This window comes from Malaclemys terrapin, chromosome 24 (assembly GCF_027887155.1).
Source record: "Malaclemys terrapin pileata isolate rMalTer1 chromosome 24, rMalTer1.hap1, whole genome shotgun sequence".
Lineage (NCBI taxonomy): Eukaryota > Metazoa > Chordata > Testudines > Emydidae > Malaclemys > Malaclemys terrapin.
Window position 1 is genome coordinate 14064721 of NC_071528.1, and position 23430 is coordinate 14088150.

General features: G+C 44.7%; 1 protein-coding gene across 9 annotated transcripts in view; it reads left to right on the top strand.

Annotated features, from left to right (window-relative positions):
- GNG7 (G protein subunit gamma 7) overlaps positions 1 to 23430 on the top strand; it is a 137222-nt gene that overhangs the window by 32979 nt on the left and 80813 nt on the right. For 8 of the 9 annotated variants that reach the window (XM_054013505.1, XM_054013510.1, XM_054013503.1 and 5 more), the window contains exon 2: positions 965 to 1041. The gene's annotated coding sequence lies outside the window, so the exon portion shown is untranslated. Of the gene's footprint in view, positions 1 to 964; positions 1042 to 17024; positions 17094 to 23430 lie in introns of all 9 variants that reach the window. The other variant, XM_054013507.1, reaches the window with a different exon arrangement.

Below are 23430 nucleotides of genomic sequence, written 5' to 3' on the forward strand. Positions count from 1 at the left end.
AGAACAACAAGAGAAATGTATCTCAGCAAGTTTCTCTACCTGAAAGCATAATTCTGGAAGGTTTTATTTGCAAGTTCTTGTCTATGATTTATTAGGCTTAAATCAAATATCCACTTAGTATGTTTGCTCTGGTGAGGAAGCAAACAGGAATACTGCTGTAGGCGTGGCCTATGACTAAATCTTTCTAAATTCTTCATTTTTATTTTTTTTCCTTAGGATAATGTCTGTCTTCCTGACAGGCTTTGCGTTAATAGTTTTGGCTGATTTCTCTGGTCTTTCTTTGAAATTTTCTGTTTTACGTCTTTAGAAAAGCATAATGCGTACGTGATCAGTTTCATAGTATCCATATCCCTCTCGTCAGCAGGAGACAAGTTCTCTGATACCTCACTGGCTGACTAAGCACTTGGAATATTTCTTTTTTCCTTACATGCCTAACAATAGATTTAAACAACAAACAAACCCTCTATTTATGAATGGCAGTTGTTTTGGTGAGGTAGCCATCTGCAGGCATAAGTAAGAATTACTTGGTCACAGAGCTCCAGCCTGCGTTGATGCCAGTGATCAAAGTCTCAGCCAACCAGCATGAAACAATAAGCTAAAATGTACATCATAGCTAATTATTTAAATATTTTTGCACCATTGAAACTTAAATGGTTTAATGGGGGGGGGGAATATTCTCTATCCCCCACAATCTCTGATCTATCAGTGCAAAGAGGCGTTCTCTTACCCACTTGGCTAGTAGCTAATCCGTGTGTGGCCTTCGTATAATAAATGCCTGCCAAGTAGGAAATACAGTATATAGTTGGGCTCAGTGTCTTTATGCTTTAGTACTGCACGGGACATCCACTTTTCTGGGAGCAATGTCAGCTACAAAGTATATTCAGTGCAAATGATGTTTCTTGTCAAACACAGTAACCATGTCTTGATCATTGTAAATTCTCTTCTGTTTTTTTTTTTTTTAAAGGAAAAGTGTCTTCAGTCAAGCCAGAGAAATCCGCTACCTTGGTGCTGAAAACAGTAGCTTTGACATCCTCTAAACAGGTACATTTTGTGTTACAGTGCACCACAACACGCACCTAAAATAACTGCTATGCCTCTTAATGACTTGCCCGTGGCTTGAGGAGGGTGGTACCAGTATGCTTAGAATCCAATCCGAGAGTCCGCCAGGGCAGATAAGACTTGCCGCAGTTTTGTCAAATGGTGATTGTATGTTCTGTTCTGTATTTTGTTCTTTTCCCTATAAAGGATATGGGTTTAGATGGAAAGATACTGGGGATATCTGGCAGGGAGGAGCCGGGGAGGAATGTATTTGTGAGATTGGGTAGTGCCAGTTCCCTTAAAGGGTTAACTGCCTGCTGCCCCTAATCCAGATGCTCTGTGCGACACTTTTCTTGCTGCAAACTTTAAATAGTTGTGTATCCAGCCGATTGTTTCAGCATCTTTGTTGCAGAAAGCTGTTTCTATCCCTAAAAGTAAATTTTCAACACTCCGTACAGCGATTTATTTGAACAACTACCTTTTGGGCTAATAGCAGTTAAACGCTAGATCTTCATGCATTGTGCTCTGGCTGCATCCTGAAATGCTGGAGCAGCCATTTGCTGTCTTTGGATGATGTCAAGTTGTGACTGCACTTCAGGCATCTTTTAGTAAGAAAGGATTGTTACAGTTCTCTAACTTTTGGATAATAGTATGAATATGATAAATCTTGGGTCTTCTCGAGGACCCCAAGCAGCAGCCTGAATTGCTTGAGACCTCCCGGGGGTTGTATCCTCCTCAAGTTCCTCTTCCTCCTTGATGTTCACATGTCCCCTTTGCCTTCCACAATGTTTTTTTTCATTGCTTAGCCAAGTTTTGGATAGTTGGCTTCTGAGGGAGCACACCAAATCTATCTATTCTCTGGTAGTTTTTTGTTGGGAAATACAGGGAAGACTTTTCAAATACTAAATATTTGATTTGCCTTCCTTGATGTGTACACTCTTCAAATATTTCTATATAGATTATTCCTTCGTAGTCACTGCTTTGTCAAGCAATGATTTTCTCCCCCCCCCCCCTTAGATCCTAAAGCAGTGATATGGTAACTTAACATTATTTTAAGGTTATTAAGTAAAACTCACCTGCCTTGCGGGTGGTACCTCTTTAAACCTGTCCCCTTCATTCAGGTGACCTATCCTCATACTGTTTTAAGTCCTCATGGAACTGAAAGCCAAACAAACTAGAAATCAAATAGATTGAGCTTGTCAGCAAGGAAGTTGGAGGAGAGGCGCTTTCACAAAACAGTTTGCTGGTTCTGACGTGCACATTCCAATATTTTTAAGAAAACAATGCCATTGGTGTGCTTGTCCCCAGTGTCTTTTCCTGTCGCTGGTAATAGACTCTGGCTAAAGACTTTAGAATTGCCACAAGAGGGCAGTGTGTCCATGAGAGTTGTGCTTTGCAGCATACAGGAAAGCTGCTAGCGCTTTTAAAGTAGTGGAATCAGTCATTTGCCAGGTTTCAGAGTGGTAGCCGTGTTAGTCTGTATCAGCAAAAACAACTAGGAGTCCTTGTGGCACTTTAGAAACTAACACATATATTTGGGCATAAGCTTTCGTGGGTTAGAACCCACTTCATCAGATGCATGGAGTGGAAAATACAGGAGCAGGTATAAATACAAGAAAGGACGAGAGTTGTCTTACCAAGTGTGAGGTCAGTCTAACGAGACAATTTGCCAGTTATCTAAGAAAGATCTTTGGTCCCTGGATATGTTAGCAGGCATTCACTGGCTAAAATGAGGCCCAAGTGATTGTTGTACCAACTAAATGTGGTTAGGGCTGTCCATGTTTGTATGACTGGCAATTCCGCCTGCTTTCTCCAAATGGTAGCAGAAATGGAGTAACTTCCTGTTGCTGTGTGTTAACAACCAAAATGTTCCCCTAACCTTCTTCACTTCAAGGGCAGAATGTAAATCAACACTTTTTGTTTTGTTTTTTTTTGTTTTCCTCCTCCATTTCTCTATTGGCCACCTAGTGTGCTAGAACTGAATTTGCTGTTCAGGAAATGTATCCCATGCAGCATTCACAGAACTGGAGGAGAGTGCCCTCCTGTGGGCTGGATTGAGTCAAAGCATTCATGGATTAATTGTCTGTTGATCACTGCATGTTGCATTAGTATCAGTTTGTCTGGCCCAGAGGCTAACATATTGCCAACTGGTAATCTCTCTAGTAGGTGCTAATTGTATAATTCCAAACGGGAAGTGTATTTCAATGTATAGACACTGTCTATGTAAACCCCTGCACAGTGAAATAAAAATTACATATTCAATAGAGTGGTGAGTTTGGGGGGGCTCATACTTTTTCTTTAGCTTAGCTTCCTACCCCTGCTGTGTGGCATTTTTTTTCCCCCCTCTTGAATTTATTCCTGAAGTAGGGCACATGTTTGAAATGTCACTGCTAGATTTGGCTTCTATTTTCAGGATGCATTTAAGAGAACGCTTTTGTTCCATTCAGCTCTTCTAGATGAATAACCAGTGCTCCATCAATGGACTCATTCAGAGCACTCTGCTACGAGTATGTCTTTAAAATACAACAATCTTCATCCAGCAGGCTCACTCTTTTTAATTTTTTTTTTTTAAATTCTGGTGATTCTTGTCCTCTTCCTGGAGTTAAATGAAGAGTGCTCTGTTGCTGACCTAGATCCAGCAGGAATTATGTTGCCCTGTTCCAGTTATCACTGTTGTATCCGGAGTATCGTGTTTTCCCAAGATTCATTAAGGCATTTATCTAGTTTCCTTATTAATTGACTCTCTGAAATAGTTCATTGGCTTCAGATCAGCCTCTAGAAGTTAGGGCACTTGTATAATACGAAAGCACATTGAAATGAAACCTGTTCTGGGAGAAACGTGCAAATCTAAGGCCTTGGCTACACTTGGCAATTCGTGAAGCGCGAGTGTAGTCGCGCCGCCAGCACTGCGAGAGCTCTCCCGCAGCTCTGTAAGTACTCCACCTCTCCGAGGGGAATAGCGAGCAGCGCTGCAGGCGCTGATTACACTGGCGCTTTCCAGCGCTGCACTCGGGGGGGGGGGGGGGGGGGCGTTTTCACACCCCTGAGCGCAGCAAGTTGCAGCGCTCTACAGCGCCAGTGTAGCCAAGGCCTAAAACAACACTGTTAACCTTGTTTCCATGTCTTTCCCTATTTGCTAAAGAGATTTGTTTTTTCCTTCTCAATCTCTCTTGTAATCCCTCAATTCTGTATTAAAAACTGAATTTGTAGTTTCTCTAATGATGAATTAAGGTCTATTCTGAAAGTAGGGGCATCTTACTTTAGGTGTAGTTTGACACTGGTTTGGAGGCAAATCAGAGTTACCTCTGGTTCATTAATTGCATTACAGGAGCCTGTGTGCCATTCCATTTGGCCTAATATTTGCCAGTCTTAGTCTGGAGTGGTTACAGTGCACATCATGTTAAATACACAATGCAGAGCATTGTATATACAGCCTATGGATATGGCTATATTAAAATATACCCTTCGGGTGCCAGTCCTTAGATACGAGCTAAAACCTGACCACGTATAATTAAAGATCATGTGGTGCTTTAAGAATTGTTAATTTCATTCTGCCATCTAAGTTTCAGCTGTGGAATTTAGTGTATCTTTTTTTAATTCTCTTCAACTTCAGCTGGATACTGTCCTTCCTCCAATTCCTCTCTCAACTGTGGTAGATTGGTATGCACTTTAAAATTGTCCCAACTCTGAGGCATCTCAGTGGCATGTCACTTTGAATGCAGTGTACCTACCTGAGAGAGGTGTTCAGTTAGTATTTTTAAACTGCTAAGAGCTCCTCTAATGAGGCTGCAAATGCAAGATATTGTAAACAGTTACTGGGCTGCCTTTAACACCCAAAGCCAAAAAATTCTAAGTCCAAACTAAAAATTCTCTGAAGTATTTATTATGAATAAAACTTTAATTTAAATCTCATCCGTTACACAGCAGACATTTTTTTCACCCTGTTAATCAAAAGCTAAATAAACTTAAATTTAACTAGTTGAAAACAAACTCCTAGCTTGAATGTGTGCCAAATACAATGGTGAGTTAAACACTTTTTTTTTTTTATGATGGAAATTGCAAGTGACCTTAGACTGAAGCTATTTTGCCAAATCATGGACTGTCTTTTACTGTTTTATATCCTGGGCGTGTGTTTCTCTTTATCTTCTCTCCTCCCCACAACCCACTTTTCCCTAAAAGGGGAAAGAAAAACGTTGCTTTTGATGATAGAGACTGAAAAGATCTGGAAATCATTTAGTACATTTCTTAGCCAAGGAAAGGACTATTCCTGTAACACACTTCTTCCCCTAGTTACTTTTCCAACCAGTTTGAGGAAACTGGCATCCCTGTTAATGTTTTTGAAAATAGTTTTCAGCGTTACCAGTGAAACGTAAGTTCTGTTCTTTCCATGGATGCTGTGCTCTCCTGAGTGATCTGCAGTGTTAGCTATTTAAAGCCTTGGGGAAGAGTGTAACAAGATATTATTAAGCAGGGTATATAACCCCAAGTATTTGCCATGGAATTAGCTTGTCCTGTTTCTTCAAAGAATGAACTCTTGCAGATAGAATGTGGCTATCTGCAGGGTTTATTGTTTATAAACTTTTTCCCTATTGCTCACTAATAGAAAGACAAAGCCTAAGAGCATGGTTGCATGGTCATATGATATCTCTCATTCTCTGTGTCCCAGAATGCTTTACAAAGAAACTACTAAGATACTGGCAGTGAAATGATTGAGTAGGCAAATGTGGTTGCCATCATGTGCTTGCCTTGAACATCAAAGAGGGTGTCTTTCTGAGAGGTTATGCTGGCTATCTTTTTTTACCTCTTCTCCTTTCTGCAGGAGCTCTTGGTTACTTGAATCCCTCTTTTCCCCCTAGCTTCTCAGTCTCCGGACAACTTCTTTATCACTTCTGTTACCTGTTACTCTGTGTACCTTCCCACTAGGACCCCCTTTGGAACCACTACACATGCAGAAATCCCCTTCTCCTAGAGGCGGGGAGCCAGGCGCATCGGGCTGCTCTCTCTAGAATGTTTCCTACTGGCTTGCTGAGAAGCCCACAAGCAGCTGAGTGAGTCTACAAAAGCAGGTGTGACTGGAGTTTAGTAGCCTATTTCCTGGTTGTTTGAATGGTTCCTGTGGATTTCCATCTCTAAATATTGATCCCGTGATGTATGGATTACTACAGAGCAGTAGGAGAGGAGAGAGAAGGCCACCGTTTTGTTTTCCTCAATCCCCAAGCCTTCCATTTTCAGGAATCTGTTATCTTCAGAGCCAGTTGCCAGAACAAGTTTCCTAACCACTTCACAAATGGCAACTTGCTCTAGAATCTGACACATGCAGAATGGCTGTGGCAGCTGCTTCTTACTGAGAATTCTGGGTCATACTCTTGGCTTTGGAAAATGTGAAGACTGCTGGGGATGAGGAAAGATTCGAAAGTTGCTGATCTTTTGGGGAATCCGATGGTGGGAGACTCAGCTTCCCCTGTAATTGGGGTAAGCATACCTGACTTGTAGTGTTGGCTGTCCATCTAAAACTGTCTGACAATGCTGATTTTAATCTACGGGGCTTCTTAGAAAAGTGACATGATTTGTAACTTGGTCTGCCACTAGATTGCTATCCTGGCACTACAAACCAGAATTAAAAAGAGCATTCTTATTGTCCAGCTAAGACAATTGTCTGTGGAATATCTCTCCTGAGCAACTGCTCCTTCAGTAGTGCATCACCCCCTTTATGCTTACGTAATGCTGATGTAACAGTGAAGTACAAAGCCCTGGTATGGGCCTTGGGCTTGTGACCTTCTAGCCCAGAAGTGAATATTACAAGGTGAGCCATACTGACCTCGTAGATGGTTACCTCACAATTGCAGGACTACCGTGAATCAAAATCATGTGAGGATGTGTCTTGGTGTCTGAGTCAATTAATTAATATTAGTGGTGCTTTAATTAGCCTATTGGTACGCTATGTAACATGTCCCTAAGCTACTTGATTAGTGATGTAGCAAGTGAAATCCTGTTTGCAACTAACAAGTAAACCTCTTGCCATCTGACATCTTGGTCTTCCATGAGTTGGTACCTATTACATCTCAATGCCTGCAGTATTGTCCAGTGGCTGGAGCACTAGCCTGGGAGTTGGGAGATCTAGGTTCCAATGTGCCACTGACCAGCTGTGAACGTGGGCAAGTTACTTCACCCCTATTTCCCCTCCACTCTGTCCACTGAAAATTCTTCGGGGGCATGTACTGTGCCTTGCACAATGGGGCTTTGATTTGGATTTGGACTTGTTGGTGCTATTGTGGTACAAATAATAAACTGATTCGCCATCTGGGCAAATGGCCGTTGTATAAAATCTGAAGTTACACAAAACCATAAGCACTGAAACATCAATTCATAAAACTGCTGTTTTGCTGTTGTGAAACAAGCTATCCTGCCACAGGGCTGGGTGGAGTGCCTGTAGCTGGAGTCAGTGCAAAGGATATATTGCCGACTTCACATGTTCAAAAATCATGCCAGCCCTCTTTTCCCCCCCCCCTTCCCCTCTCCCCAATTGTGAGATGTACAAATAAAAGGTGATGGTGGGAGGTTCTTTTCTGTTGGCCTTTTTGGTCTTTTAGGTTACTCTCAGGCCCATTTTTAAGCTTTTTTTTCTGAATCCACAAGGGCTAGAAACTTAAGAACCAAACCCCCAAGATTCTTTCATCACAATATTCCAGAAGGCTGACGCTTTAAAAATAAATAAATAAATAAAAAGGCAAATGTTGAGGTTTAACAAAATCCCAAGACAAAAATCGATAACATCACGAGACTTTGCCACAGGGATCTCCTGCTAATCTCCTGCCCACCAGCTGTCATAATGTGGCATTAGGGGTCTTTCAGAGCCTATTGGTAATGAGTGAAAGATGGGATGTCTGTCCCATGCGTTCAGTGTGAGGGCTGTGATAAACAGTGAGTACTGCAGTTAATATACTGGTGGGCCATTCGCCTTCCTGCATACCTTTCACCAGCTAAGAAATGACGAGAACAATCAACATAGCCTGGTGAACTAAATCAGGAGTGCATCCAGTGCAGTTCATCCTCTTGGCTCTGGGATTTTTGTTTTTCCCTGCAGGGCTATTGGCAATAAACAGGATTTCTTGCTGTCCTTCTTTCTGTTCTCAATCAGCTTGGTCACACTGCATGATGTCTTGTGCTTTTACCTTTGCATTGGGAGTGATGGTGTGGGGAGGGAGGGAGCAGTGTTTGTTTCAGCAATTCGAGGTCAGGCTTGTTTTCCCTCTTTCTGAGCAGGAACAGGCTAGCCCCTGAGTGGAATTCTGCAAGCCCTGTAAACAAAAGGCTTATTTCTGTGGAAAACACCAAAGGTGGCGCTCTGTTTATCAGGAAGATTTGAAGAGGGGTTAGTATTTCTGAGAATTGTTCCGGATTATGCTAACGCTCTCACCCCTAGACTTTTGTGCAGACTTTTGGACTGAATATGCATGAACATTACAGCAGCCGCACATGTTATTAATCAGCCCTGTGTTTAGTATCTGACAGTGCTTGCACTGTTTACAAGCCAGTGAGGGGAAAAACAAACTGCAACAACAAGCTTTTATTCAGAGTAAACAAAACAGCAGTTTGTGACTCTTAAAGTAAAATTCTTGTAAGGGGGCCTTGCTCGATGTGTGTTACCTGGTTGAAGTATCTTGGAAGGACACATGAAGCTAGTAGTCCAAACATATGATCTGCCTGCTGATTGTAGGCATGTGCTGCCTTCCCTCTTCCTCATTAATAACGAATATAACATCTATATTGAGGTGCCCAGTTGCTTCAGTCAGGTTTGGGACCCCATAGCGCTAGGCGCTGTATAAATGGTACCAGCCCTGAAGAGCTCACAATCTAATTTAAAACCCTTACAAAAGCATTTGAAAATATTGTCAGGAATCTGAGCCTGTTCCTTTTTAAACTACCATAGGGAAATATTAATCAAAGGTTTCCACGGCCCCTCTTTTCTCAGTATGGCTTGCTGCAATTGATATGTAATAAAAGGTTGAACATTTTTTGGAAGGCTTTGGATTTTGGAAGTGTATTTTCTGGGATTGGAAACACGAGCTAGAGCAACTGATTTAAAACCCTTAACATGCCACTTTGTGTGTGGAGGAGGTTGTTACAGTTGAACTATTCCCTACATTCAGCCTGCTGGTTCAGTAAGTGAATCCATACCACAATTGCATCTGCCTGCTTTGCCCTTCCTGTGTAAACTTTGGGGTCACCTCCCTTCTGCCGGCCAAAGATTTCTGAATGGCTTATGCATCTGCTGCTCACTAGATTAGTGGAAAGTAAGTAACAATTATACTTCTCCAAAAGATGGATTGCAGAAAGGAACAGCCTCTGAAATTGCTCTAGGGCTTTTGTAACAAGCTGGTCTGGTACTCCATTATGGTGGAGAACATGGACCTGGTGATTGTAAAAGAAATGAGCTTTATAACTGTTAAAAGATTAAGGGTGCCTGTTGGAATCCTAAGAGTTTTGTGAGCTGGGTAATGCTATTCATTCAGATGTGTGCTCCTTATGCCTGAACTCTTCATCAGCCTGGGGGTAATATATGTTTCTTTTCAAAATGGCACGTTAAGGAAGCTCTGATAATCACTGATAGAAGAGTAAACCTGAGGTGAGCACTTGTTTGTATCACTTCAGTTTTTCCATTAATTAGGTGTAAACATTTTAGGAAGTTCGTGTTTGGGGTTCATAACTTGAGCGCAAACATATGCTCTTCTGTGTGCTTTAACATACCCCCAGAGGGGGGTACAGTGCTTGTTCACAGTCACTTGTTGAATTTTCAAAAATGTCAGTGCAGGGGGAGCCTCATGTCTCTTCTTATGGTCATATCCCATTCGGGGACCCGTTGGTTCTACTCAGCACAGCTTCATCTCTAGCCAAAAGGTAGATGAGTTCTGGTGAGAGTTAAGTCTTCAAATAAAGCAACCCTTGAGCTTCCTTCTGCAGTCTGAAAATTGTGGTTGACTCCTTTAGCAGCTTGCTATTTATCACTTCACTATTTATCACCTCTTACTGAACACCAGAAGCATTTAAACAACTGTGCATACTTTGCAGGGTCCAAGTAACTGACTATTTAAATCTGTTTGCAGATTAGAAGCCCCTAATGTTCTCTGCTATTCCATGGTGTAAAACTGCATGCGGTAGTTCTGAGCCAGCTTTGGAATGGATGCTAATTTTTTCATTTAAATCTCATCGGGGAAAAGCAGAAAAGTAGTGCATTGCTTGCACTACTTACGCTCCTGTGGCCCTATATTACTGTGAACCAAATTCTGTGGCGCCGTTATAAAGATTGGGTAGGTTGGGAGCCTAGCGAGGCTTTTCTAGGAATCCAGTTATTGAATTATTTTATTGTCCCTCTGGTGGTTTGTTCTTGGAGGGGTGAAGTCTATATCTCTGCTGACTCTGAGCTGCTTTCACCGTTATCACTTAAAATGTATTGTGCTGTTGGACTGGGCCTTAGAGAGATGATAGTTTGGTTTTTGCTTAGGGAAGTGGCAGTTCATAGTACTGGACTGGTTAAAAGCTTTGCAGTTTTGGGGTGGGCAATACAAGTGAGCTCTGACTCTAGTGTAACCTGAGAGTTAAGAGGGTAAGTTCTTTGACTTTATGTTGTACAGAGACACTAACTAGTGAGAGATGGCAGGGCATCTGGGAAAGCGGTTCAGTCCGGTCCCTTATTTAAAAAAACACTCGTTATTGCATAGAAATAGCCTAAGTACATAGTTGCTTATTGATAGTTTAAATTACAGTAGACTGGTATGCAACACTTTCTCCCCCTTTATAGTGATTTAATTAAAGTTTAAGTAAAGGTGTGTGTAGGCCTGCAGCCTTCGGGACTGGATGTTGACAATGCCTCTAGTGGCAATGGAAAATGATTAGTAGATAGCACGGTCTTCAAGAACTTGTCTCCACATCCTAAATGGGTGAAGACCCTTCTTGATTCTCTAATCTTTCACTTGATCCTTCCTTGAAGTAGAGGCAGTGCAGAGGTAACAGGCAGCTCCTACATAGTTGAGTTAGCGTGGTGTGTTACACAGCCCACTGCCTCTGTCACCTTCTCTCCTTGGCTTTGACTTAAGTGCTCACCTGACATTGAGTTTCAGTAAGCTTCCTTCTCAATCATTGATGCAAGTTCAAATCTCAGCTATGAATATGCATCAAATCAAGCAAGTCCTTGCTGCTTCAGTGAGAATCTGATGCACCAGCCAGCTCAAACATTGGCATCTGTTCCAAAGAGGGAAGAACGAGGGGAATTCTAACCACCTGTTCTTCCCCTGCTAGCATTACTCTGGTTAATTCTTCAGAGGGTCACTGAGTCCAAGGTTGCCTCAGAAAGGAACACATGGCCAATGTTATGGAAAATTTAACTGAGCAAGAAGTGTGGGTACAAGTGGAGCACGTGAAAGAGACAAGATGTTGTCTTGACCTTGTACTCTGAAGAATGTCTAAGTCCTCAGTGGTGGTCCAAAAACAAGGCTTTTGAGAGGAGCCAATTTGAGATCTTACTACTGCTGTTTGCCCTTTACCTACAGTAGCTGTCCTGGTGGTAGCATTCAGTTATATCCCATCTGTCTGCTGGATCTCCCAGTCTCTGTGCTGTTGGTCCTGACACTGATCTCTACAAGCAAGCTTTTCGTGTTGTGACATGACCTTTGTCTCAGCCTCTTCCATTCTGTCTCTTCTCCTTTGTCTAAAGCCTAAATGCCTTGCTTAGTGGATTGGGGCCTGATTTCTTCAGTCTGCCTCTTCTCCTGTCATAGGTTACACTGTTATCAGTGGAGGTGCTGAGCTGGAATTCCCGGGCAGAGGAGCTGTCTGTAACAATGAGAACCCTCTGTTCTAAACTTGCTCTCCTGACCCCTGAGTCATCCAGAGCCTGGTTTTGTTAATCTTTTGGATCTAATGCAAGGTCCTTTTTGAGGAAGGCATGGTCTGAAGACTGGAGTTCTTTCTGGGGCTTGGGGATTTTACATTTACTTTGCACATAAACAGATTTTCCTGCAATGAATAATTAACTTAAGTGTCCAGGGAACAGGAGAGGGCACCTATTGATCGTTGACATGCATGCAATTATGCCTATTAATAGCAAAAAGGAGACTGCATTTAATTCTAAAGGAGCTTTTCTACAAGTTCACAAAACAGTACTAAACTGTTACAGTAGATCTCAGTATGATTATCAAAGTCTCAAGTTTTTCTCTTCATCCCCACCTTAACTTAGTATTCAAGCAAACAAAAGGGGAGATAAATACATATTATTTAGGCACATGCAAAATTCTTTGCAGTTCCTAAGTATTTGTAGTGATAGCTGTCAGTTTTGCCTATGATAAAGAATTTGCAGCAATTACTATCTCGTCTCAATAAAATGACATTTCATTAAAACACTTCTGTCCAGCCAGAGTACAGAAGGTATGTCTGCCCCATTGACTGAGGTTTAAATAAATCGGAGGAAAATAATGGTGAAAGGAGCCAAACGCTCCTGGGCCCAGATCCCAGTAGAGATATAAGCGTAAGTGACATGTTTTCACTCCACAGAACATTTTTGTTTGTGTTCAGACAGTAAGTGGGGAAAACAAGCTGACTTAGATTTCAGCACAGCTGGATTCTTGGAATTGATCCAGAACACACAGACCTCACCTTTGTCTTTAGTGCAGTAAGCAGGGCTGACCGGAAAAAGGTTGAGCAATGTCTTACTGGTAAGCAGGAGGGCTCTTCTGAAGGAGAGTCGGAAGGTGATGCAGGAGTGGAGCTTCTCCGTACATATAAAAACTAATTGTGCCTTTAATGTTTCCTCTCTGACTTTTAATGTTCTGTTAACATTCTAGTCCAGGCCTAGAACATCTTTTGTCCTTGCTGCTTGAGAAAGTTAGGCTTGTCACCAGAGCCATTTTTAGCCATCGAGACTTAAGATACTAAGGGGCTTCAATGTAAAAGCGCTATCATGTAGAATTCCCCCCTCAGCATTACGTGGGGGCAAATTCTTCTGTTTGTTTGGATCCCCTTGTAATGGGGGAGGGACAGTCTCAGAGCTTTTAAAGCACCAATCCTGGTGTTGGTGCACAAATAATTTAATCAGCCATTGAATGCGATTGGCTAAGCAGACTGCAGAGAATTTGAGAGCAGATTGCTATTCCTAACTGAGTGCACTCATCCAGGAGTTGAAATTGGAGATGACTGATCTGATGTTTCAGATGCTGCCAAGTCAGACTGAGCATCACAAGAACACAGCTTGACCTCTAGGGCATGCACGTACATTATGTATTTTAAAAAAATCCCTTGCCAATGTTTTTCTGGCATATTCAACAGGAGCCCTGATCAGAAACACTTTAAAATTCAAATGAATCAACATGTACCAAGGTATACAAAATTCATCCTCGTTGTGTACAAACTGTTTTCATTGTTGTAATAAACAAGGCCCTACATTCACTTTGAAGTATTACTACAATAAAATCACTGTGTAAATAGGGCAAAATATATTGCCCCAGTTTGTAACATCAGTAATAATGCATTAAATGGATGATGCATTAAGTGACTGTTAAGCCTGTGAATTCCAGTTCATTTTACAAAGTGAATCATAACTTTGAGCTCACAAACATTGACACCTGCTATGCCAAAGGAAAGCTGGAAGAGGTTTATTCTTGCCTGGATGACAAATAGGGGGACTCTCTAATCTTTTAAACCTCTGAGTGGCTATTCAGCTGTATTCTAGTTTGTATTGGTTTTGTCTGCTGCAGTGCTTCAGCATGCAGGTGTGCTGTCAGCACCAGCATTGCCAGCCTTTTGTCATGTTCTGAGCAGTTCTCGACTCTTCTGGTGTCTGACTGCTTGACTTTTCTTGCTTTCTTCAACTGGGATTGCTGCTGACTTGAGACAGTGCTGTTGGCGCATGTGGAATTTTGCAACAGTGATCACTCTGGTTAATTAGGGATCAGGCTGGATAGGCTCCAAAGGATGTTCATCCCTCTTAGCCAGAAGTCCTACTTCAGGGGGTGTAAAAGAGCTCTACGCTTCCATGCAGGAGCAAAGGGAGATGGGAATTCTTCTTATGTGGCATCTTCAGAACTGGAGGTTTGCAGCCATAGTAGCTCTTTTTGTATGGTCCTTTTGCTAATCTCTTTGTGGATGAGTGTAGTCATTTTGATCCATCCAGGATACCACAGCATCCATCCAAGATCGCTTTCTGCCTTTTGTTCCCTCCCAGTGCCCGTAAACATGCATTGCTGGCTGTAGCTCTCGAAATGTGCCCTGCATATTGAATCTTTTTTACTAAGATCTCTAAGTAACACTTACTCTGGTGCTTTTGGGGAATTACTTTAATTGGGTGGCAGGATGCCAGATTTTTTTTTTTTTTTTTTTAAATCTAGTCCTCTTTGTAACCTGGTATTTGATTAACCAGTAGTACGGGAACAGCAGCTGTTCAGCACAGTGACTTTCAGCTTTAGTGTTCCAGGATTCATTCCTGTGCACTGGAATACATGAGATGTACTGGAAATGTCAGACCTTCCCCATCATTTTGAATTAAGTAGAATGGCTATGGTAGAGGCAGCACCTCAATAAATGGTTTAAGTGCTGAGCGTCTCTGAACACTGATGGTATCACACTGAAGTCTCTCTTTCTGGGAAGTGTCTAGCAAAGCAAAACTTCGATTTGTCCCATTGTTCTCCTCCTGCTGAGCATGATGTTAGCACCTTATATTCTGTCAAAATTATGAAACCACCCATTCCATGAGGGGAGGGATAGCTCACTGGTTTGAGCATTGGCCTGCTAAACCCAGGGTTGCGAGTTCAATTCTTGAGGGGGCCATTTAGGGATCTGGGGCAAAAATTTGTCTGGGGATTGGTCCTGCCTTGAGCAGCAGGTTGGACTAGATGACCTCCTGAGGGCCCTTTCAACCCTGATATTCTATGAAACTTCTGTGTACACATTCAGCATTAAAGTATTGGCTTGTAGGGCTGACTAATCCTGCAATAAGCAAACTCCAATTAATATAATGAAGCACTGTTGTAATGAAAATCCCGTGACTTTTATATAAGGTGGAATAACAAGTTACGTATCAGTAACATTGTTGAATCCGCCTGTAATTTGGTACGATGGGGGTGTTCTGGGATCACTCTACTCAATTTTACAGCCTCTGCTGTCTCACTCCAAACTCTTCAGACTCTAACAGGGCTTTTCTTGGAGAGAGTTTTCCCTCTTCAAAATAAAATCTTTCTTGTTTTGTTAACTCTTAAACTGGAACAGTGTCCACAGCTGCAATTTATTCCTGGTGCTAAACTACCAGTGAGAATTCATTACATTGAGAGATTGGCAGAACTAGGTGAGTGAATTTGCAGCCACTTTGAAGGAGATAACAGAGATTAAGCATTGGGCTCACTCCATATAGACTCCCTGGAGTCAGAGTTGAATCCCAAATGGATAGACTCCGGCTATCTATCCCCCTGAAGTAGATAAGCTGAGTTTCATGCAGTTCTGTCCTATGTGGATCTCTCCACAGACCCAAGAGGCTCTGTCTGTTTTGTGTGGGTGCTGAAGATTCCCTGGGACTCAGAATGTCCGGTATCCAGGCCAAAATCCATTTCTCTCCCCCGCCCACATACACACAACTGCAGTGCTGTGCATCTAGATGTCATGACCTTTCATTGGTGTTTGCCTGTACAAATAAAGTGCTGAGATCCCTTTGGGGATGAAAGGCTCTATATAAATGTCAAATACTGCTACTTTGGGGGGCCACCTAATATGGAATTTATGGCTCTTAAGAGTTCTACAGCAGGGTACCTGACTGCAATGTGCGAGTGGAACTCCAGTAGTGTCCTGTTCCTTTCGTCATGGGCTAAGGTGTGCTTTCTTGTTTGGATCAATGTTTTAATACTTTGCATTTAACTAGCTAGAACCTTCTGTATAGGAGTCTCAAAGGACTTTTCAGATATTACTTAAGCCTTGCATCCCCTCTGAAATAGGGAAGTGCTCCCCCTTTTTACTGAGGCACAAGTGAAGGGACTTACTTAAGCTTAGACAGGGAACCTGTGACAGAGCTGGGAATAGAGACTAGCTTTTTCCAATCCTGTCCCTTAACCAGATTGATTTACATCAGCAATGTAGAATTGGGGTAAACCACTGGTAGTCATCTGAGCACCGTTCCACTTTTCTTGTAAGTACGTCCGATGAATCTGAAGCATTTGGGAAATTCATGTGTGAAACGTGGAGATCACCATAAAATCTTTAAGGTGCTAAAAGTTAGACCATAAAATGTGGGGGAGACTTTCAAAGACACACATGGCAGCCAGGCACCCAGGTTTCTCATGTGCCTTTGAAAATGTCCTGTCTTTACACACAACTCATTTAGGTGGGAAAGAAGGGAAAGGCAGCTGCATGCAGTGTATCTATTTGATCTGCAGATGTCGCTGTTAAACCACTTAACTGGTGCAGGGGTAGAAATGCTGCTCTTTTGAATTCCAAAACTGTTGATACTGGCATTTTATATAACCTTAAGTAAAGTATGCAAGCTTTAAAAAAGCCTTACCGAGAATATAAACCTAACTTGCTTTTGACTTGAGGTGCAAATTGCATCAGATGTTGCCACTGTGCACTGAATCTAGTTGGCATGTTTGGCAGTTGCTTTGTAACTGTTTGGGTGCCGGAACGAATGCTCAGAACACTCTAGCGAAGCCTTAAAGTATTAGGCAACCTTGCAGAAAGCAATATACACCTCTACCTCAATATAACGCAGTCCTCGGGAGCCAAAAAATCTTCCCGCATTATAGGTGAAACCGTGTTATATCTAACTTGCTTTGATCCACCAGAGTGTGCAGCCCCGCCCCCCTGGAGCGCTGCTTTACCGCGTTCTATCCAAATTCGTGTTCTCTCGGGGTAGAGGTGTAATGAGACTTACATTTTCAGTAAAATGAGGAAGCCACCAGGTGGCAGCTCTCTTTGTTCTGGTGCATCTCAGCTGTTGTGTTGTTTCTGGCCCACAGATTCCAGAATCCCATGGACTGAACACCACAGTCTAGACTAACTGACAGACAGAATTCTTCTCCTGTTAGGTAAGCAAGGAGTAGACACCAATTATGCAAATTCTCAGCCATAGTCTTCCTTTTTAATTTTACATTTTTCAAACTGTCTAAATAAGGAAGTTGCCATCTCATACGGTGAAATTCAGAGCCAGAAACCAGGATAGCTCGCAGCTGCACTACCTTTGTGGATCGGTTATGTTTTTAAAGGTGGCTTAGTCACGTCATGGCGAGCATTTTTGCTCTTGGTATTGGGTGTCTGCTGAGAAAGAGGTGGGATTGCTACCCATTTTTCAATCTCCTATGGCAATTAGTTTAGTTTAAGAAAACCCCCGTAGCTAATGGATTTTATCGAATGCTGATTAGCTGTGCAGTGATGCTGAAGTATCCATAGGGATGCTATTAAAGACTAAAGCGGTATTCACATACTTGATGATGAATAGGCATAGTATTGTTTGTGCTCTTGTATACTAATACTGGGAGTGACTCAGGTACAGTATGCAGAGCTTTTTACGTCTAGGTTACTGAATCTGGACCGAGTTGAAAAAAATCTTCAGTTAGTATTTGACTATTCTGTGGCCTCTGTTTAAATGAATTTCTTCCGGTCTCTGTGGGGGAGTAGGTGGGGGGCAGTCTATCACAGTTGATAGTCTAGAGTAACCATGAACACTCAATTCACTTATTTGCTCTAGAGGAATAAAACTGGCCCCCTAGCGCTGAGCTGCATTGGGTATTTCTGTCCTTGTATGTGGAAATCTGTCCTGCCACTTCATTCATTCAACACACTTCTCCAGCACTCATTTTAAACTCTCTGCCATCACTTGTTCTCTATAGCGCATTCTGCTCTTTGCATAAATCTTAATATTTCCTCATAAATTGAATCCTTCAGATTTTTGCCTTTTTATCCAAGGAAGTTTTTCTTGCAGTACAAGGACTGTTATGTGCATGATCAAGTTCAGTGATTTTCAAACTTTTTTCTGGTGACCCAGTTGAAGAAACTTGTTGATGGTGTCCCTGGCCTCTGTTTGCCAGAAGCTGGGAATGGGTGACAGGGGATGGATCGCTTGATGATTCCCTGTTCTGTTCATTCCCTCTGGGGCACCTGGCATTGGCCACTGTCGGAAGACCGGACACTGGGCTAGATGGACCTTTGGTCTGACCCAGTAGAGCCGTTCTTATGCCTGCAACCCAATGGAGCTGGGAATGAGGGGTTTGGGGTGTGGGAGGGGTTCAGGGCTGGGGTAGATGGTTGGGGTGAGGGGTGGGGCTGGGAATGAGGGGTTCAGGGTGTGGGAGGGGGTTCTGGGCTGGGGCAGGAGGTTGGGGTGCAGGAGGGAGTCAGGGCTCTGGGCTGGGGGTACAGGATCTGGGGTGGGGTGGGGATGAGGGCTTTGGGGGGGCTCAGGGCTGAGGCAAGAGTTTGGGGGGGCTCAGGCTTATCTCGGGCGGCTCCCGGTCAGCGGCATAGCGGGGGTGCTAATGCAGGCTTCCTGCCTGTCCTGGCACCGCGGACCACACTGTGCCCCAGAAGCGGCCAGCAGCAGGTCTGCCTCCTAGGCAGAGGCGCACGAATAGCTCTGCGCGGCTCTTGCCTGCAGGCACCGTGCCCCCCCTCCCCCAGCTCCCATTGGTTGGGAACCAGCCAATGGGAGTGCCGAGCCAGTGCTCAGGGCGGGGGCAGTGCACAGAGCCCTGTGGCCCCCCTGCCTAGGAGCTGGACCTGCTGCTAGCCGCTTCTGGAGCGCAGCGCGGTGTCCGAACAGTTAGAGACTAGCCTGCCTTAGCCGGGCAGCACTGCCGCTGGGACGTAACAGCTTGGTCGGCGGTGTTGACCAGAACCGCTGCGACCCAGTGCTTTACATTGTGTGACTCAGTACTGGGTCGTGACCCACAGTTTGAAAACCACTGATCTAGTTAACTATTAGATGGATCTCTCTATTTCACTCTCTTAAGTCAGCATAATTTAATCTAAAAGTTTATGCCACACTCATGTGGCATAGAGGTGCAGCATATGTTTAAGTGTCAGAATAGAAACCTGATAGGTCCCATAGAAGTTACTCCCAGATCTTGCTGAAGACCTTACAGCATTAACTTGACACAATGAGCTGGAATGAGAGAGAAGTGGAGATTTAATAAAACGTTGCTTAGTTGGTCAGTATTTGGCAGCTCACCAACAAGGTCAAACGGTTGCTACCATGTGACAATCAAATCTCTTCCCAAGAAAACATTGGGAAGATCCTTCTAAACATACTAGATTCACTATAAGTATGTGGTTTTCTGGGAACTAGTTGAATGCCATGCAGAGTGCTTCAACTGTGTATAAATATGCATATGTATTTGTATGTGATATCATTCATTTGAACTACGGTGAAGCAAACTGGTTTTGTCTTTACTGAAGAAAAGTGTCTGTCTACAGCAAATGTAGTGTCCACTTTCCTTAACTTCAGTTAGTCAAGAGGTCTCCCGCAGGGGCAAAGTTGCAGAATGTTGGTGTGTACTTTCACTCTGCCCCTGAAAGAGACTTCTCCTTAAGTAAAAGTTTCGATTCTTTTGGAGGTGGTGTCCTAATAAGTGCTATTCAGCTGTGGGGGTAATCAGCTCGTACAACAATCCCTTTTATTGATCGGAAAGGGGAAACTAAAGCACAGAATTTGTGACTCAAGATCAATAGATGCTAGAAGCAAGGGCTAACTGTGTCCCCTGGTCTAACCACTGGATAACATGCTTCCATTCTGCTGCTTGAGGGTAGGGTTGCCAACATTCTAATTGCACAAAACCAAACACCTTGCCAAGGCCCCACGCCCCTCCCTCCGTCGCTCGCTCTACCCCACCGTCATGCACTTTGGCTGGGCCAGGGGGTGAGGGCTCCAGCTGGGTGTGCGGGCTCTGTCATGGGGCCAGAAATGAGGGGTTCCTGGTGTGGGAGGGGGCTCTAGGGTTGGGGCTGGGGATGAGGGGTTTGGAGTGCGGGAGCAGGTTCAGGGTTGAGGCAGGGAATTGGGGTGTGGGCTCTGGGGTGGGGCTGGGCATGAGGGGTTTGGGGTGCAGGAGGGGGCTCAGGGCTGGGGTATGGGGTTGGGGTGTGGGGCGCAGGCTCCGGGAGGGGGCTCAGGGCTGGGATGGGGTTGGGGTGCGGGAGGGGCTTCTGACCTGGGGCAGGGGTTTCAGGGCGTAGGCTTTGGCCGGGCGGCGCTTACCTCAGGCAGCTCCCGGTTGGCGGCACAACAGGGCTAAGGCAGGCTCCCTGTCTGCCCTGGCTCAGCACTGCTCCCGAAAGCGCCTGGCATGTCCAGGCCCTAGGCAGAGGCACAGCCAGGTGGCTCTGCGTGGTGTGCACTGCCCATCCCCACAGCTGCCACCCCCTCCGCTCCCGTTGGCCGTGGTTCCTCGCCAATGGGAGCTGTGGAGCCGGCACTCAGGGTGGGGGCAGCATGCGGAGCTTCCTGGCCGCCTCTGAGCCTAGGGGCTACAGGGACATGCTGGCCATTTCTGGGAGCTGCGCGGAGCCAGGGCAGGCAGGGAGTCTGCCTTAGCCCCGCTATGCCGCCGACCGGACTTTTAACAGCCGGGCATTCCGGTCGAAAACCGGACGCCTGGCAACCCTGTCTCTGGGATACCACTATCTTATCTAGCTCCCAAAATACCATGTGGGAAGGATCTTTCAGTAGTCTGTAGCACTAAAACCCTGAAACATACATGATGTGTGATACTGCTTATTAACTAAAGTGCCCCTACACCCATGACTCAGAACACAATTTCTAATCGCTCTGTGGTGCTGGCTTCCTAACACGACTGACATCTGCATTCTCTGTAAACTCTGCACACAGTAAAAGATTTGTCCTATTCTAGACCTGTTATATAAACCATCTCCAGCTCATATTCTAATTTGCAAGTGTGTTTAATGTCTCCTCTTTGAGATCAGAGATAATGTGAGGGGGTGAGCTGTCTGCTGAGTCAGTCTTTACTGCCTCTTGTTTTTGCCCTCCAGCCCTCCTACACACTCCACCTGCATGCTGGTCTAACCTTTAGCAGCTGAAATCTTGATGTGGTTTTTCTCTGTGCAGTGGGTAACAGTCAAGCAATCTTTGTTTTCCTTTTGCCTAAACGATCATCCTCCCCCCCCCCCCCCCCCATACAGTTTGGTTTTTTTCACAAGGAGATATAGCTAAAAAAAAATTTTGGGGGGGGCTGCTGCAGATGAAGAGAAGAGTGTTCCTACTAAAGCGTGAGCACTTAAGCCTACCGGGGTGTCTCTGTGTTGGCAAACAGCCAGAATAATCCAAACATGTCTTTCCTTTGAAACATCTAAACTCCTTGCAAATGTGAATGCATTTATAGTCTAGAGGCAGCTTAATTACCAGGCTGATACTTCACTATCCTACAACATCATGTGCACAGCCTACAGAACTGGGTCAGTGTCATCTAATGGACTTCAAGCTAACGTAGCTCAGTAATAGTAGGAGAGTCCTAGATATCACTGTTGGAATAAATTTGATTTCTGCTTTTCCTGTGGAACATCAATAGCAACTCATTTCTTACTTGCATGAAATGGTGTGCTTGTGCCTATGTTGGACGTACATGTCTGAATTGTCCAAAAAATAAACTATGGGTCGGTTGGCATTGCTTCCAATACCACCATGCAGCTAGTACACTGTTGAGCTGGCCTATATTAAAACAGGTTTTTTTTTTTTTTTTGGTCTGCCAATAAATTCCTTAATTCTTGTGGCATAGGAATTCTCTAAAGCCTGGTCCACGTTTTTATTGTGCAAAATGCGGACTTCAGGCTTAAACTAAGCCCATCGTTGTAAAGAGGGTTAGGAAACCATGGCTGAGTTGCACACTTCCATCTAGTTTACAGTCCTGTCTGAACTTGTAGACAAGACAAGAAAACTTTGTCCGGCTGTAAACTTTTGGTCTGTTTTTAAATGCAAATCTTCGGTGAGGTTTTGCTGGAGGACTTAACTGAATAATCTAGTCATGGCACTGTTTTTATATTTGTCCTATATTACTAGGACAAATATAAAGTATACCTGGTGTGAAAGCCCCTTATCAAATGTCAAACACTTATTTTTGTTTGTTGTAGAACTGTGGTGCATAGAACTAGGGTTACCATATTTTGTGCCTCCAAAAGGAGGACACTCCACGGGGCTCTGGCCCCGCCCCCAGCCCCGCCCCCTCCCCCGCCCTAACTCCGCCCCCTCCCCAAAGTCTCCGCCCCCTCCCCTGCTTCCCGCGAACATTTAATTCGCGGGAAGCCTGAGCAGGTAAGGGGGGGGTGTGGGGGGAGGAGGTGCGGCCCAGGCTGGCCCCCCTGGCGGCTCCAGCCTGGGTCGGCTCGGGCCCTGGGGTGCCGGCCCTGGCCCCCGGCCGACCACCCCCGGCCCACCCAGCACTGCCGGCCGGCCCCCGGCGGCCCGGCGCACCCCGGGACCCCGGACCGGCTCCCGGACCGGCCCCCCGGCCCCGCGCACCCCCCCGGCTCCCGGCCCCGGCGGCCCCGCACACCCCCCCGGCGGCCCGGCCCCGGCGGCCCCGCGCACCCCCGGCCCCGTGCACCCCCCCCCCCGGCGGCCCCGCGCACCCCCCCCCCCGGCGGCCCAGCTCCCGGCCCGACCTCCCGGCCCCGCGTCCCAGCTCACCCCCCCGGCGGCCCGACCCCGCGGCCCCGGCCCGGCCCCGCGACCCCGGCCCAGTCCTCCCTCCCGATTTTCCCAGACATGCCCGGCTTTTGGGGATTTCCCCCCGGACGGGGATTTGAGCCCCCAAAAGCCGGACATGTCCGGGAAAATCCGGACGTATGGTAACCCTAATAGAACACTTGAGTTTGACAGGGCTGCTTGCTTACATTCTCTAGCTGTTTGATTTCTCTAAATATAGATGCATGTAAAAATGCTTCAGCAGTGTTAACTTTGCATATTTTCAGTTGCTCTCCTATATCTCTGTTCAGGGTGCATTATACAGCCTTCTCCTCCTCCCCCCCCCCCCCCTTGTTCCTGTCTCTACCGGCTTGCATTCCACAACCCTTAGAATAGCATTTCTCCTTTCCTCTACACTGGATCATTTGTTTAGGATCTGTTTAAATTTTGAATCCTAGGAACTGTCTCCAAATCACTTAAATTACCAGACACCTTTGATAGTTGCATTCAAACTTTTTTCCCTGTGGCATTTTAAGTCTCCTTCCTACTTCAAAAAAAAAAGTGGATTTTGGCAACTTTAAGTTACTTGTTGCTATAGCTAGTGTGTGGAATTAATTTTGAATCCCAAAATACCATCTGATTAAGTGCCGTTGCAGTTTGCTTATTAGGCAGCCAGCTCTTTCAGTTAAAGGTCTGAAGGGAAAGTTACTTTTTTTTTTTATGACTGATGGCAG